Source organism: Rutidosis leptorrhynchoides, chromosome 4, assembly GCF_046630445.1.
Source record: "Rutidosis leptorrhynchoides isolate AG116_Rl617_1_P2 chromosome 4, CSIRO_AGI_Rlap_v1, whole genome shotgun sequence".
In the NCBI taxonomy this organism is placed as follows: Eukaryota; Viridiplantae; Streptophyta; class Magnoliopsida; order Asterales; family Asteraceae; genus Rutidosis; species Rutidosis leptorrhynchoides.
In genome coordinates this window covers 59,676,091-59,695,408 of record NC_092336.1, presented here as the reverse complement: position 1 = coordinate 59,695,408, position 19,318 = coordinate 59,676,091, and positions in this window count along the sequence as shown.

The window sequence follows — 19,318 nt, the reverse complement described above, 5'->3', positions numbered from 1 at the left end:
AAGTACCGGATGCTTTAGTACTTCGAAATTTATATCATGTCCGAAGGAGGATCCCGGAATGATGGGGATATTCTTATATGCATATTGTGAATGTCGGTTACCAGGTGTTCACCATATGAATGATTATTTTTGTCTCTATGCATGGGACGTATATTTATGAGAACTGAAAATGAAATTCTTGTGGTCTATTAAAATGATGGAAATAAATGATTATGATAAACTAATGAACTCACCAACCTTTTGGTTGACACTTTAAAGCATGTTTATTCTCAGGTGTTAAAGAAATCTTCCGCTGTGCATTTGCTCATTTTAAAGATATTACTTGGAGTCTTTCATAGCATATTTCGAAGAACGTTGCATTCGAGTCATTGAGTTCATCAAAGATTATTATTAAATCAATTTATAATTGGATAGTGGATATTATGAAATGGTATGCATGCCTGTCAATTTTCGATGTAAAGAAAGTTTGTCTTTTAAAAACGAATGCAATGTTTGTAAAATGTATCATATAGAGGTCAAATACCTCACAATGTAATCAACTATTGTGAATCGTTTATAATGTATATGAACGGGTCCTTTAAGTTGGTTTCAGAGCGGTGGTCTTAGCGAACCAGGTCTGCATTAGTGTGTCTAACTGATAAGTCGATAGGATGCATTAGTGAGTCTGGACTTCGACCGTATCTGCATGTCAAAAGTTTTGCTTATCATTTTGTGTCAAAAATTAACTACTTATCATCCTCAGGAAATTATCTGCTTATCATTTTTAGTCTAAGACACGTCTTGCTGTATTGATTGCATGAATAGTGTATAGACAAAAATTCATATCTTAGCATATCTGCTAAATCATATCTTATCGTATCTGTTACTTTAAACTTTGCCTGACATATCCCGCAAAGTCCTCCGTAATCTACGAAATCTTTTGATCTATATATATATATATATATATATATATATATATATATATATATATATATATATATATATATATATATATATATATATATATATATATATATATATATATTCTATGTAATTAGAATACCATCCGTTAGCCAAAATCATTTCATATCGAAAAAAAAATCCTTTATCCAATCGTACGAAATGGAATTCGTCATCAGTTCAAGTCACTCAGATTCCGAAATGGAATCCCATTCAAGCTCCGAAAGCAGTGTGACCAGAATAGATCAACCAATCAGTCATCACCTATTCTGGATGAATTGGGGATGTGTTCGTAGCCTCCTCAATCATTGGAGACAAGAAGAAGGTGATCCCTTCCATCCACCACATTGCCCTCTTGATGAAGAACCTGAAGCACTTACCGGCGAACCTGTCCGAAACACCATTTTCTCGCTCATTTCCAGAGTATCTCGTCACGATTATATATTACATCAAATTTTAGATTTTATTTATCCGCTCGTCCGAACCGACAATCACCCCGGTGTAATAGAAGAAGTCAACGAGCTTCGCGCTCGGGTAGTGGCTTTGGAGAATATGGTGCAGAGATTACAAACACCAGCAGCAGCATCAGCAGCATAACCAGTACCACCATCATCAACGCCAACAGTACCATTACCACCTCCAACCACAACCGCGTCGTAAACCTCAACTTCACAATCTGTCCCACGAGCATCAACGTCATACGCACCATAGATACCAAGGAGTACCTACAACAATAACTGACAAAGTATTAATTCATAACTTCATTGGAGAAACATTCCGCGGCAATTATGTAATCTCTAAAGTCTTAGAGATTATCTAATCTAGCCCTAACCATAAATCAGTTAAGCGAACCAAAATGATGGAAGGAAGAGTAGAAACCCTGACAAAAATGGTGTGTGATTAACAAGCTAAACTTGCTTTACCAACAACATCAATAGTACCATCAGCTTTACCAGCATCGTCAGTACAGTCAACATCCGAATCAACAACACCGATAACATCACAAACTCCGTCAGTTCAAGAATCACTGTGGACATCATTACGAATCAATAACGTTTATATTGTATCAACGAGTTATGAAGAATTAACTCATTTCCTCTGAAGAAATTATATGTGTATATATATATATATATATATATATATATACATATATACATATATATATATTGAAATAAATCTTTCAGTGCTAAGCTATTGTGTGTGAATCTTAACTACTCGGTTAATTCATATTACAAATATGCAATAATGTGCGTCCTTCGGCCGCAACTTAACCAGCGTTAACTACAATCTCTGTCGCAATTCAACAAATTCCAATTCATAATAAATCAAGTATATATTTGATTTTACACTTTCATCATCAATGTACCCGAAACTTTTCAGATAACATCATTCGTACTTTGCGAAATTCACAAGAATTCCACGAACCGAACACCATACATCAACAAATAACGAAGTATTGATTCATAATTTCAATGTCATTAAAGAAATACTGCGTAAAAGTTATGTACTTTTTAAAGCCTTTAGGGATTATTCAATTCTAGTTTCAACCGTAAATCAAATGAGTTTAATTTAACATTAACTCATTAAATCTATGTTACATCTGAAGAAAATATACATATATATATTTTCATAAAGACTGTAATAAAATTCTTTTGTACAAAATATTAATTGTGAAATTGTTTTTTAACGGGTAGGTAATACCCGAGAGATATATAAATTCACAATTAATATGTTACATTCTTCGAATCTGATTCAGCAAATCATCCATTATACTCCCTACTTTCACAACAATATACATTCTTTTATAGAAATCAAAACAACCATACTCATTCAAAATTTAATTACATATTCTGATTTTGAAATCTCAAAATTTAACTTGAGATATAACCAAAATCATCACTCTTAGATCCTTACATCTTTCACAAGCTATATTTTGACTTCAAAACTGTGTTAGAACATCAAATGTATGTTAACGATTACAATCTGTGTTCAAACCCTTCGAAAATTTCTGAAGACACTTCGAATGATGAGCAATCGAGATGATGATCCAACCACATGTTACCCACAGTTATGTACCCGAAAAACTCTTGAAACCAAAGTAAAAGTTTAAACAATGTATCCGCGTCAGATTCTTTGGCATTTATTAGCAAAAATAACTTTGCGACTCCTATTCAAAGTAGCCAGTTTTGTCACAGCTCCAGCAAATCAACTTCGACTTTTCAGTCAGACTAACCTTATTATAACCTTGAGATATACACCATCGTTACCAGGGAACCTTTTACATTCCACCATATTATTAGCAGATGTACCAACAACTTCATTACCCTTTGACTTTAGCCTCTCCAAAAAGTCATCATAATTATTCATTGAAACCCCATCATTTACTCATTCGCATCTTGTAATGAGAATTGCCATACGAATCATTGGGAATTAGCAATCAGTATTTTGAAATCTTGCAGCTTGTCTGTGCCAACAGTTATATGTGTATATATAACGTCTATCTTCTGGACTTAATTTGAATGTGAAGTTTCTGAAAAACACCCCGAACTACGAATTGGTTCTTCGAAAATGGAAAAAATGCTGATGAAGCAGCAAAAACTATAAACGACTTTAAATGGTAAAAGCTGGATGATAATGATGAAGTGTGCTGGCAAAGCGCAGAAAAAGAGAAGTTTTGGAACTGGAAAACGGATTGAGAAAAGTAGGAAGGAGGCTGTGGACAAATTACAAAGACTGAACCTGACTTTAAAGGATCTAAATGATTCAGTACCTGCTGAAGTCATTAACGAATACCTTGCTCCTGACTCTAAACCCCTGCGGACAATATTCTTCATCATCCTCTGATATTAGAAATTCTAAAATATCATCATATCTTTCATTATAAATATCCTCCATATTTCTGAAGATATTTTCTTAATTTTTCTTATTTGAAATCATTTACCTCTTCGCGCTATCTGTATTACATCATAAAAAAAACTATTTTAGTTTCTAAATTCTGAAAGATTCAAGTTTAAAATAGGAATATTTTGAAGTAGTGTTGAGAACTGAAGCATGAATTAGTATAATATAATGACACTTGATCAATGTGATTATATTACAGTAAGTCATGCTGAGTTTCTAAATGGAACGTGATGATTCACAGATCATAACATCATCATGTGCCATGTTATACGACTCTTGTATTCTATTTAACCTCTAAAATATCAAGAAAATATTTCTTGATGATTCGGCCTTTTCCAAGGTATTCTAGTAATTTGACAAGTCAAGATCGTGCCATCACAATTTCCTTCCTAGAACATTAACAATGTTCATTCCGAAATTCATATCTGTGAATTCTGGACCATTACAAGCGGTGCTTAATCGCAAGAAGAAGAAACGAAAGGACAAAACTCCGAAATAGAAATTTGGGTATAAATTGCAGCAAATAAAAGAGAGCATTAACTGTGAATGATAATGATTATAGAAGACAGAAGCAGAGACTTTGAAATATAAGGGAACATATAAAGCCCAACGACAAACCAGAAATTATAAACCATATATCGATGCATATAGCAATATAAAGACACGGGAGAACTTGAAACACTATAAACCCAAGAGTATAGTAGAAGTAAATAGATTCTTCCGGCGGTAGATGAAAAAGAAGAATGACCGATATGAAAGTTAGAAGTATATCGAGAATCAGAGCTGGATGGAGCATATTGATGAATACTTTAAAATATGAGTTGAGGGGGAAAGAATAGAAGGTGATGAAACATGACTAGGAACTTAGAAATCAACAGATTTAACTCACACAATGGCAGAATAAGTGAATCAAACCCTCTAGTGAATAGGTTAAGTTTTTTTTTGATTAATTTAGTCAAACTATAACTAAATCAAGTGTGATTAGATCAACACCTAGAGCTATTATTCACCACATGGGTGATTTGGACTGAGAGAGAATCGGAGGAGCTCACTAGATCTGAGTGTGTGTAACAAATAAGAGGCTTAACCTAAAATGAAGAACATAAGACTTTATATACCCCTGCTGTTGACTCACCCATACGATTCATTCATCACACGTACGAGTTGGCTTCATCAGTCGTACGGGTGATCACTCACTCGTGTCTTCTCATTTAGGTTGTAATTGTGACTTAGCTCAGCATCAATCGTGCGTATGAGCCTGTCAGCCGTACTAGTGAGGCTTCACTCGTACGTCTGACTAATTCTAACATAGTCAAACATCTAAATCTCGTTCCTGCAGTTCCTGTAACCACATACAAACACAGGATAATAATGAGCAATCATGGTGACCTGTAAACTGTTGTACCTGCAATGGACGTGGGTAGATGTCTAGGGACTTGCATAAAATGCATCAACAGAAGGTGTGAGTTGTAAGGAAATGAAGGAGGTAAATTTATAAGAAAATCTCCGACAGAATAATTAAAATGGACGATCGCATTTAAAGCGGATCCTAATTTCCTTGATTACCGGAGAATCAAATCTTATTAAGAAGATTTTCTTCAAATCCCTTGAAATCTGGGAATCAATCATATCTACGTCAAATGATAAGATGAATCTACACTTACTCATTTCACTCTTCTATGTTAGCTTCATTCGTACTCTTCATATAAATGAATTGTTTATCCAAATTATTCGCTGATGATAAAACTCTAATTTTCAGCCCGTATGTATCATGAAAACATACTTATTATCATTCACGACCTTTCCACTTAAATTTCGGGATGAAATTTCTTTAACGGGTAGGTACTGTGACATCCCGGAAATTTCCAACCAAATTTAAACTTTAATCTTTATATGTTTTCGACACAATAAGCAATATTTGTTAAGATAAATTTCAAGAATTTTAAACTATGTTCATACATTCATTCAACCTCGACCAAGTTCCAACGATTCACGAACCATTAAACGAATATGATTATATATGTATATGTGTATATATATTATAACTTGAAACTTAAACAAAATATTAGATTAAATACTTTATATGATTGTATCTGTTTCAAAATGTTTATCAATGGAATTAGAAGATAAGATCAAATGATTGAATTATCAGATATATTAAATTATGATTACAAGTCTCTGTTGAAAGGCCCACGTTGATTTGAGAAATCTTTCCATTTTAACAATATTCGGAAAATGGTAAAGTAATTTATAAATAAGAACAAATTGTCAATCATTGAGAACTAGACAAAGGATAGTGGAAGATTGAATCTCATAAAGACTCGATTGATCTATTTAGTTTCAAACGTACAAAAACGTTTTCAGTTTAAAAAGAACTTTATTATTAAAACGTATATAACTTTTATAAATATCTAGAACCACTTTTGACAACTCATTACTTAACTAGTATGATAAAGATAACGATATTTATATTTTATTTTATTAAATATATATAACGATTTAAATTAATATTATATATATTTATACGCATATAATACGTACATAGTTTTATACTTTTACTATACTTAAACTTTACCTTTACTTTATTTTTACTTTACTTTAACTTTAATAATTCACCTTAATAATTCATACTTTAATAATTTATACTTTAATAATTCACTTTAATAATTCATACTTTAATAATTCACTTAAATAATTCATACTTTAATAATTCACTTTAATAATTCAAAAATCTATTATAAATAGAATTCAATAGGTTTCATTATTTCATAGAAACTTGAAAATATTTTTCTCTAAACTCTCTCAATCGATTTACATATATATATTTACTCCGTATTATTTCAAGATATTATTAGTATACATAAAATTTTACGACGGAGTGTTGTCCTAGTGATTTCGAAATTGTTTTTCGGGTAGGATATGATTAAGGAAATTATGGGTTATAGCTATGGAGGTGATTGAGTATGGTTCATGGGTATGCTCGTGAGGTCAATATAGTGTTTATCATTTCCGTTGCGTCTACGTACCTTTCCTGCAATATTGAATCTCAATATTGATACGTGAGTACTCATAATTTAACTTTTACATACTAATAGTGTATCCCTGACTAGTGCTCGAGTATTTAGGATTATGCATGCTTGTACTTTTGATATTGCCCTTAGACAGGTTAGGTTGAATCTTGAATTAGTTACACTTGCGGTTGAGATAAGGTATAAGATATGCATGTCCTTGGAAAGCTAGCGAAAAATTAAGAACTTTTCCTTTAGATATCGAATGGTTTCGATGAACGGATTAGAAGTTATAATCAATTGAATTTTCGATATTTTTATTAAAAATGATTATTATTATCGTCGTTTTTATCGTCGTTCTAGTTTTATCTTATTATTATCATTATTATTATCTTTATCAATAAAAGGGATTTATCATTAAAAATTATTTTTTTTATTACTATCGTTATTATCGTTAAAGTTATAATTAGTATTATTATTATTATTATCCAATTATCATTATTATTATTATTATTATTATTATTATTATTATTATTATTATTATTTGTATTATTATTATTATTATTATCATTATTAATATATATATATATCATTATTTAAAAATGGTTATTGTTATTGTTATTATTATTATTACTATATTATCATTAAGATAATTATTAGTATTATCGTTAATGATATTATAGTAACTATCATTATTAATATTAGTGTAATTAAAACAAATAATTGTAACACCTAAATATTTTGATTACTATTATTATCATTATTATGAACACGATATAAAAGACGATTAAAAGCTATTAAACGAAACGATTAGGAAATAATGAGTAAGAGTATCATGATGAAATTAAAATATTATAAGATATTAATTTAGATAAAATTATCGTTCTTATTATTTTTATCATTACTATTATTATTAAAAGTATCGTTAGTATTAAAACTATCATTTTAACACAAATTATCATTTTAATAGAAATGTCATTGTTACTATAAAATATCATTATTATTATTATTTTAAATAGAATTATTATTTTAAAGATAATATTAAAAATTATCGTAAATATTAAAGTTATCATAATTAGAATTATCGTTTTATCATAATGTCATCTTAGTAATTATAAATATTGATATTTTTATAATAATAATTATTATTACAAAATAATACAACTTTTACTTACTATCATTATAGATATTATTTTATCAAATAAATATGTGATACAAACATATTTTACTACGTGTAATAACTTACTTTAATAATACCTATCATATTATCTTTATGATATTAAATGAACAATATAAATTTTATTACTTAATATATATAAAAGTATATTTTATTATATAAATTTAATATAAAATTTTATTTATTAATAAATAAATTATATTATTTACTCTAATAAATCTTTTAAAAATATTTAAAAATATAAAACGACGATATTTAAACTATATATTAATCATGTATAGATTTTTGGAAATTATTTTGAGTCAAATTTACTTTTGTTGACTTTTGCATATTAGTCTCGAGCATTAGGATTGTGGTACACTATGACTTGACCTAATTTGTTAGACAAATATTGACCAACATATAAATATATATAATTAATTTAGGTTCGTGAATTCGAGGCCAACCTTGCACTTGTTCAATGACGTTATATGTATTTTTACTACGAAATACAGTATGGTGAGTTCATTTGAATCCCTTTTACTCTTTAAATTTTTGGGACTGAGAATACATGCAAATGCTTTATTAACTGTTTTACAATAATTATATGCGTGAGTTTCATTAATCCCTTTTTAAATGCTTTTGCAATATATATTTTTGGGACTGAGAATACATGCGCTGCTTTTATAAATGCTTTACGAAATAGACACAAGTAATCGAAACTACATTCTATGGTTGGATTATCTAATCAAATATGCCCTTTTTATTAAGTCTGGTAATCTAAGAATTAGGGAACAGACACCCTAATTGACGCGAATCCTAAAGATAGATCTATCGGGCCCAACAAGCCCATCCAAAGTACCGGATGCTTTAGTACTTCGAAATTTATATCATGTCCGAAGGAGGATCCCGGAATGATGGGGATATTCTTATATGCATATTGTGAATGTCGGTTACCAGGTGTTCACCATATGAATGATTATTTTTGTCTCTATGCATGGGACGTATATTTATGAGAACTGAAAATGAAATTCTTGTGGTCTATTAAAATGATGGAAATAAATGATTATGATAAACTAATGAACTCACCAACCTTTTGGTTGACACTTTAAAGCATGTTTATTCTCAGGTGTTAAAGAAATCTTCCGCTGTGCATTTGCTCATTTTAAAGATATTACTTGGAGTCTTTCATAGCATATTTCGAAGAACGTTGCATTCGAGTCATTGAGTTCATCAAAGATTATTATTAAATCAATTTATAACTGGATAGTGGATATTATGAAATGGTATGCATGCCTGTCAATTTTCGATGTAAAGAAAGTTTGTCTTTTAAAAACGAATGCAATGTTTGTAAAATGTATCATATAGAGGTCAAATACCTCGCAATGTAATCAACTATTGTGAACCGTTTATAATGTATATGAACGGTTCCTTTCACCAACAGTCCCGTAACAATCTAAAAACCTCATTTCTTACCCCAATTACCGACTCCGTCACTTGTGGGAATGTTTTGTTTAATAGTTGTAGCCCGATGTTCTTGTTCTCACTTTGGTGAGAAGCGAACATTACTAATCCGTAAGCATAACATGCTTCTTTATGTTGCATGTTAGCCGCTTTTTCTAAATCACGAAGTCCAATATTCGGATATATTGAGTCAAAATAATTTCTTAACCCATTGCGTAAAATAGCATTTGGGTTCCCCGCAATATATGCGTCAAAGTAAACACATCGTAACTTATGGATTTCCCAATGTGATATCCCCCATCATTCTTGGAACGTTCTTCGAATGTCTTACAAACTGATCTCGCCTTAAATAGTTGTGCCGAAGAATTCTGACCGACTCTAGACAAGATTTCATCAATCATGTCTCCGGGTAGGTCTCTTAAAATATTGGGTTGTCTATCCATTTTGTGTTTTTATACTGTAAAATAGACAAGAGTTAGATTCATAAAAAAAAATACTTATTAATACAAGCAATTTTTACATATATCATAAAGCATAAGCACACTATATTACATATATTACACCACACGAATACAACTATCTTATTCCGACTCGCTTGTTTCCGCTTCTTCGGTTTTGGTTTGTTTTGCCAAGTTTCTAGGGATATATGATGTTCCCCTAATACGAGCCGTCGTTTTCCACATTGGTTTAGAAAAACCTGGTGGTTTAGAGGTTCCCGGGCCATTGTTACAACTTAAGGACTTCGAGGGTTGACGATACATATAAAGTTCATCGGGGTTGGAATTAGATTTCTCTATTTTTATTCCCTTTCCCTTATTATTTTCTTTTGCCTTTTTAAATTCAGTTGGGGTAATTTCTATAACATCATCGGAATTCTCGTCAGAATCCGATTCATCGGAGAATTGGTAATCCTCCCAATATTTTGCTTCCTTAGCGGAAACACCATTGACCATAATTAACCTTGGTCGGTTGGTTGACGATTTTCTTTTACTTAACCGTTTTATTATTTCCCCCACCGGTTCTATTTCTTCATCCGGTTTCGATTCTTCTTCCGGTTCCGATTCTTCTTCTGGTTCCGACTCTTCTTCCGGTTCCTCTTCGGGAACTTGTGAATCAGTCCACGAATCATTCCAATTTACATTTGACTCTTCATTATTATTAGGTGAGTCAATGGGACTTTTTCTAGAGGTAGACATCTATCATATAATATCAAACGCGTTAAGAGATTAATATATCACATAATATTCACATGTTAAAAATATATAGTTTCCAACAAAATTTGTTAAGCAATCATTTTTCAAGTAAACACGGTCGAAGTCCAGACTCACTAATGCATCCTAACAAACTCGATAAGACACACTAATGCAATATTCTGGTTCTCTAAGACCAACGCTCGGATACCAACTGAAATGTCCCGTTCTTATTGATTAAAAACGTTCCATATTAATTGATTTCGTTGCGAGGTTTTGACCTCTATATGAGACATTTTTCAAAGACTGCATTCATTTTTAAAACAAACCATAACCTTTATTTCATAAATAAAGTTTTAAAAAGCTTTACGTAGATTATCAAATAATGATAATCTAAAATATCCTGTTTACACACGACCATTACATAATGGTTTACAATACAAATATGTTACATCGAAATCAGTTTCTTGAATGCAGTTTTTACACAATATCATACAAACATGGACTCCAAATCTTGTCCTTATTTTAGTATGCAACAGCGGAAGCTCTTAGTATTCACCTGAGAATAAACATGCTTTAAACGTCAACAAAAATGTTGGTGAGTTATAGGTTTAACCTATATATATCAAATCGTAACAATAGACCACAAGATTTCATATTTCAATACACATCCCATACATAGAGATAAAAATCATTCATATTGTGAACACCTGGTAACCGACATTAACAAAATGCATATATAAGAATATCCCCATCATTTCGGGACACCCTTCGGATATGATATAAATTTCGAAGTACTAAAGCATCCGGTGAAGGTATTTCGTATGCCCGAGAGACATATTAAATCAATGTGGCTGATATGTTATGATCCAAGTCGGGTCATACCCAATAACAAGCTTACCGACACCTTAAAAGTATTTGATCTTAACGATTGGTTCATTAAGCAAATACGCGACACTTGGATTTTAGAAAATCGGTTTTCTAAAATATTATTACTTGAGATAAATTATTTGGATAATTTATAAATTAAGGATTTAATTGTTTATAAGGATAAACAATATATATTGTGTTATATTTATAAAAGGTTTATAAAAAATATGTATGTAACTTAACAAGTCCTTTTGTATACAAGTTTTATAAAAAATAAAAGGATTATTTTTATATAAAACCCATGTGAAGTGTATGCAGTTTTGGGGACTCCTAGACAAGCATCTCATGCTTGTTTTGTTACTTTTAACATAACACAAGTATTGAGGTACATGGGTATTAAGTCCTTGACCAAAGAGAGAAGTGTAGCACTTGCAAAAACACAAAATCACTTCAAAAAAAAACTGCAACAGCCTTTTTTTTGCTGCTGGCTGCCGTGGCCCTTTGTTGCTCAAAGGGTGTTCATACTTTGGTCTTTTGAAGGTAAACTCAAGTGTCAAAAATCCTAACTAAAGGCTAGGGTGTTGGGTAATAGTTTGGGGTATTATCTCTTGAGGCTTCATAGTTTTGGAGCTTGCTTTCACCAACATTTACCCTACTTGTTGCTGTCCAAATTCAGCTCAATACTCATCATTGTGAGGAGGTATAATCTTCTTCTTCACTCATTTTATATGTAAGCATGATTCAAGACTTGATATTTATATGGAATTTGACAAATGGCTTTACAAATATACTTGTTCTTATAATGCTTCCGCTTGCTTTAACTATCATAAATTGGTTTTGTGATGATGTAAACTTTAAGTGCATGTTGTTTTGAAACTTGTTAAATTCCATCAATGGTATCTAGAGCCGAAGTCTATGGATTATGCTTCGTATATTGTCTTTAAACCCACTATATTTACATTCCATGTACATGCATGAATATGGAATGTAAAAATGTTCGGGTTTGGGTGGGTTTGGTAAGTTGGCCGAATTATTGGGGTTCCAAAAGGGTTTGGAACTTGTCATTTGGTCAATTTTATTCTATGTTGTTGTTCACAATCAATGCCTAGACCTTATGTTTGTTTGGTTGTGTGTTTGAATGATTTATATTATTCATTTGGTTTGTAAAATTAATTATTCATTTGGTATGTAATATTAATTTTGGCTATGTAATTTATTTTATATTTGGTATGTAAAATAGATTAGGTTGTATTTTCATTTTTTTTTTAGAAAAATGTATTAGGATATATTTTTTGTAAAAAAAATGAAGATGAAAAGATGGTGTCAAAGGAAGAACACAAGAACAATCTACTTGGATGCAAGATTAAGTGGGAGTGGTAAAATCTCCTACTTTGTGTTATGACCCATTACCCGGTGGCATTTTGTTTTCGGCTAAACAAAATGCTTACCAAAAGGCTTGATTGTGAACAAAATTGTTTTGCATGCATGTTGTGTTGTTTGATTATGGTTTGTATGTTTGGTTACTACAAGTTATCACACAAGTTTACAACAAGCACAACTACATTTAATTGGTTAAATTATTAACAAACATGAAATTTATCAAACCACAATTTAATCGGTTAAATTGAAATGGCTAAAAGGACATTAATAAGTGGTTATTAAGAACATGATAAGGATCATAATGTATAAAATGGTTTATATCATGTAATTGGCTAAAATTACAAGACATGAAAATGGTTTTTCATAAGTACCATACACTAAATGCATGTTGGTGTATGGCATAAAAGTTTTCTCAAACTAGAATTAACGAAAACTTAAAATCCCTTTTACAAACAAGTTAAACGCCATCCTTTTGTGGAAACACTTAGACGTATTAGGAAACTCTTGATAGGATAAAGGTCACCTAACCGTCATGAGCGAACTAATATGAATAAGGTACACTTCGCATACATGTGGGATAAAGGTCACCTAACCACTTGTATGTTAAGTCTACATGTTTACACAAGTAGGACGACTTGATTTGGGAATCATGAACTTAGGGTCACCGAAGCATGATGAACAAATAGGCGTTGATGGGATAAATATGCCATGCAAAAGGATTGCATGATCCCATACTCTAGAAGTTGCAAATGGATTGCAATTGTTATTTATTGACTACCTAGCTAAATCAAATTACGGGATAAAGGTCACCTAACCGAAATTTGGTTTACCGTTGGATTCTAAAATTTAATAATTCAAATTGATTTAAAAGGGTATTGTTTATTAAATTTAAAATCGATACTTAAACGAACTTTGTTAATTTTGTAGATGGCCACCAATAACAACAACAACATTCCAAACGCACCACTTAACCTAAACCACCTATCATTAAGGTCTCTCTTAGAGAAAGACAAACTCAACCATACCAACTTTATGGATTGGTTCCGCAATCTTCGGATTGTCCTCAAACAAGAGGATAAAATGTATGTACTTGAGGACCCCATTCCCGATCAACCGGATGAGAATGATGTGGAGGCAATGGCCTCTTACGATAAGTATTGCCACGACTCCCTTCAAGTCTCATGCTTAATGCTTGGGACTATGATACCCGAACTCCAAAAGGATTTCGAGCATCATAGTGCATACGACATGATAACGCAATTGAAGGAGATGTTCCTTCAACAAGCGCGTGTCGAGCGATTCGAAACGGTTCGGGCGCTACATGCTTGTCGTATGGACGATTCCCAATCGGTTTCATCTTATGTACTTAAGATGAAAAGCCTTATCGATCGTGCTAACCGTCTTAACCTAAACATTTCCAATGAGTTAGCCACCGATCTTATCCTTAACTCCCTATCAAAAAGGTTTGATCAATTTGTAATTAATTACAATATGAATGGGATGGATAAGAGCATAGGTGAGCTTCACGGTATGCTTAGAACGGCGGAAACTAGCATGGGTAAAAGGGCTTTACCCGTGTTAGCAATCGATCAAGGTGGATCCAAAGGTAACACCTCTAAGCCAAAGGTGGCTAAGAGGAAAGGACCCGCCCATCAAGGCAAAGGGAAGGGGAAGATGGTTACCCCAACCAAGAACAAGGCTAAGAAGCAAAAGGTAGCCGAGAAGGCAAACCCCAAGGAAGACCCATGTTTCGGTTGCGGTGAGATGGGTCATTGGAAACGAAACTGTCCGATTTATCTTAAGGAGTTGAAGGACAAGAGGGATGCAGGGCAAACCTCAGGTAATATATATATGGTATATATAGAGCTTAGTATTACTTCTTCTAATACATGGGTATTAGACACTAGATGTGGAACTCACATTTGCAATTCATTGCAGGGGTTCAAAAGAAGTAGCAAGCAAACGGGAACATCAAGTCTCTACATGGGTAATGGAGCCAAAGTGCAAGTGAAGGCTCAAGGAGACTTTGTGTTAAAGCTTCCAAGTGGTTTGGAACTTATTTTGAAAGATGTTTTGTATGCACCCGACTTATGTCGAAACATTATTTCAGTTTCCCGTTTGAAACAATGTGGTTTTAATCCTAATTTTGTTAATGATGATATCCACTTTTATTTAGATAATGTATTCTATTTCAAGGCTTCACCTTCAAATGGAATTTATGAATTGATTCACGATGACACATTATCTAGTAGCTCAATGTACCATACAAGCACCAAGAAACTCAAAAGGGATTTGAGTGATTCCTACTTATGGCATTGTCGCCTTGGTCACATAAACAAGAACCGAATGCATACACTTCAAAAGAATGGACTTTTGAAATCAAATGAAATGGATTCGTTTGAAGTATGTGAATCTTGTTTACAAGGCAAGATGACTAAAGCACCTTTCAAAGGGACCTATGAAAGGGCTAAAGATTTATTGGGATTAATACATTCGGATGTATGTGGACCCTTTAAACCCATGACTAGGAATGGTGAAAGATACTTTGTTACTTTCATTGATGACTTTAGTCGTTTCGGATATGTCTACTTATTAAGACACAAGGACAAAACGTTTGAAGCATTCAAAGAATATCAAAACGAAGTACAAAATCAACTCAATAGGACAATTAAGGTACTTCGTACCGATAGAGGAGGTGAATACCTAAGCGATGCCTTCCAAGATCATCTTAGGAGTTGTGGGATTATCTCACAACTTACTCCACCCGGAACACCCCAACTTAATGGAGTTTCCTAAAGGAGGAACCGAACCCTAATGGATATGGTTCGATCTATGATGGCAAGAAGCTCGTTGCCTCTATCATTTTGGGGTTATTGTCTAAGCTCCGCGGCTCGTATTTTAAATATGGCCCCAACCAAGAAAGTGGAACGAACTCCTCACGAGATGTGGTTTGGTAAACCTCCATCTCTATCATACTTAAAGGTATGGGGATGTGAAGCTTATCCTAAGCGTTACGTCCCTAATAAGTTGAATGCTCGATCCACGAAGTGTATCTTCATAGGGTATCCCAAGGATGATATGGGATATTATTTCTATGATCCATCCGAGCAGAATGTATTTGTTGCTCGGAAAGCGGAATTCCTAGAAACCAAGTTCCTTATGGAAGGTGATGGTGAAAGGAAGATAGATCTTGTAGAGGTACAAGATCAAGCCGATGATACACAATTGGTTGGCACTAGTACTCAACATGAGGATGTTGAAAATGATCAAGTGGATGATCAAGGTACACAAGACGTTCGAAGATCTAGTAGGATTAGTAATCCTCCCGAGAGATATGGGTTTCTCGTGGATGGTTGCTATACGGTTGATTTGGATGAACCAACAAACTACCAAGATGCTTTATCAAGGATTGATAAAGATAAATGGCAGGATGCCATGAACGCCGAGATGCAATCCATGTATGAAAACCAAGTGTGGGAACTTGTTGAGCAACCTCCTAGCTCTAAGCTAGTTGATTGCAAATGGCTTTTCAAGAAGAAAACCGACATACATGGAAACTTGGATACATATAAAGCTAGACTTGTAGCAAAAGGTTTCACTCAAACTCAAGGGGTTGATTATGATGAAACTTTCTCGCCAGTGGCAATGCTAAAGTCTATTAGGATATTATTTGCCATTGCTGCTCACTACGACTATGAAATATGGCAAATGGATGTCAAAACCGCTTTCCTAAATGGATATCTTATGGAAGATGTCTATATGGTCCAGCCTGAAGGTTTTGTAGATCCAAAATATCCTAAAAGGGTATGCAAGTTAAAGAAGTCAATCTACGGATTGAAACAAGCATCTAGAATGTGGAATCATCATTTTAATGAGGAAGCCGAGAAATTTGGTTTCATTAAAAATGGTGATGAAGCTTGTGTATATAAGAAAGCTAGTGGGAGCACTATCATATTCCTTGTACTATATGTGGATGATATATTATTATTTGGGAATGATATTACCACAATGCAAGGAGTCAAAACTTGGCTAAGGAGTTGCTTCTCCATTAAGGATCTTGGAGATGCACAATACATATTGGGGATAGGGATCTATAGGAATAGATCCAAGAGATTGATAGGTTTAAGTCAAAGTACATACATTGATAAAATCTTGAAAAGGTTCAAGATGGGAAACTCTAAGAGAGGTTTGGTACCTATTCAAAAAGGAACCGTTCTCACTTCATCTCAGTGTCCTGCCACGAAAGATGAACAAGAGAGAATGAAGAAAGTCCCATACGCATCTGCTATTGGGTCTATCATGTATGCAATGATATGTACTAGACCGGATGTGTCATGCGCTCTAAGCTTGACAAGTAGATACCAGAACAACCCAGGAAACAGTCATTGGATTGCTGTTAAAAGTATATTGAAATACCTTAGGAGAACTAAGGATATGTTTCTAATATATGGGTCTGGTGAGGAGGAACTCGCCATAAAAGGTTACGTGGACGCGAGTTTCCAAACTGATCGAGATGACTCTCGATCACAATCCGGTTATGTCTTCATGTTAAATGGTGGTGCGGTCTCTTGGAAGAGTTCAAAACAGGAGGTTGTTGCGTTATCCACTACAGAGTCGGAGTACATTGCCGCCTCACTGGCAGCTCAGGAGGCTGCATGGATGAAGAAATTCATCGACGACTTAGGAGTGGTCCCTTCCATTCAGGACCCTCTTGAGATCTTTTGTGACAACGAGGGTGCGATTGCTCAAATCAAGGAACCTCGTGCTCATCAAAAGACTCGTCACATTGAGCGGAGATTCAACTACATCAGGGATGAGGTTGAAAAGGGAAAGATATGTATTCACAAAGTTCACACAGATCAAAATGTTGCGGATCCACTCACGAAGCTTTTACATGGACCAAAACATGAGGGACATGTTTGTGCATTAGGGCTTCGATATTCTAGTGATTGGATATGATCTATTTTATGTATTGTACCGGAACGAAATTATTCAAACTCATTAATATAACTATGGTATTAATTTATTTGAGTTATGTTCCTATTTTGCATATTTCATCCATGAATAAGCAATTATTCTAAATTTCCGTAGTCAATCATATTTGTGGGAACAAGTGTGAGGTTTAGACTATTATGAACTCGGATTGGTATACATTCATAGGTTGAATGTGGGGCAAGGTTGCAACCAAGGTTCATAGATATTTGTGGGAAACAAATATTGGAAGACCCGCTCTCAAGAATTACTGTATAGAGCCTTTGTGGTTGATCACATGTAATCTTGAGTAAAGGCGAATATCATTGTATCCTCTGACCTGAGATACATATTGGGTTCGGATATTCACCAAGTACTGTGCCTTGATTCTTTCCTTCACTATTCTGAAACATGGTAGTACATAAGGAAGAACTCAGGTATATTACAAAGTGTATATCTAGGACGTATGTAGTCAAGATGGAATTTGTCCCTCTTATTCGTTGAGAGTCAGATGTCTAAGGCCTGAAAAGTTAAATCTATAAGAGAGTGATCACTCTGTATCTCTTGGATTTAACATGACATCTAGGATGAAAGGATATAATGAAAGATTCACCTAATCATATTCGAGATGGGAACTCGAAAGGGATGATGTTATTGAATGGCACAAAGTCATAACATATTAGGGGTGATGGACGGTGTGTTAGGCTGTATCCATTACTTGCATTAATTTCTTATGTTTCTCGTGCAAGTGGGAGATTGAAGGTATTTCGTATGCCCGAGAGACATATTAAATCAATGTGGCTGATATGTTATGATCCAAGTCGGGTCATACCCAATAACAAGCTTACCGACACCTTAAAAGTATTTGATCTTAACGATTGGTTCATTAAGCAAATACGCGACACTTGGATTTTAGAAAATCGGTTTTCTAAAATATTATTACTTGAGATAAATTATTTGGATAATTTATAAATTAAGGATTTAATTGTTTATAAGGATAAACAATATATATTGTGTTATATTTATAAAAGGTTTATAAAAAATATGTATGTAACTTAACAAGTCCTTTTGTATACAAGTTTTATAAAAAATAAAAGGATTATTTTTATATAAAACCCATGTGAAGTGTATGCAGTTTTGGGGACTCCTAGACAAGCATCTCATGCTTGTTTTGTTACTTTTAACATAACACAAGTATTGAGGTACATGGGTATTAAGTCCTTGACCAAAGAGAGAAGTGTAGCACTTGCAAAAACACAAAATCACTTCAAAAAAAACTGCAACAGCCTTTTTTTTGCTGCTGGCTGCCGTGGCCCTTTGTTGCTCAAAGGGTGTTCATACTTTGGTCTTTTGAAGGTAAACTCAAGTGTCAAAAATCCTAACTAAAGGCTAGGGTGTTGGGTAATAGTTTGGGGTATTATCTCTTGAGGCTTCATAGT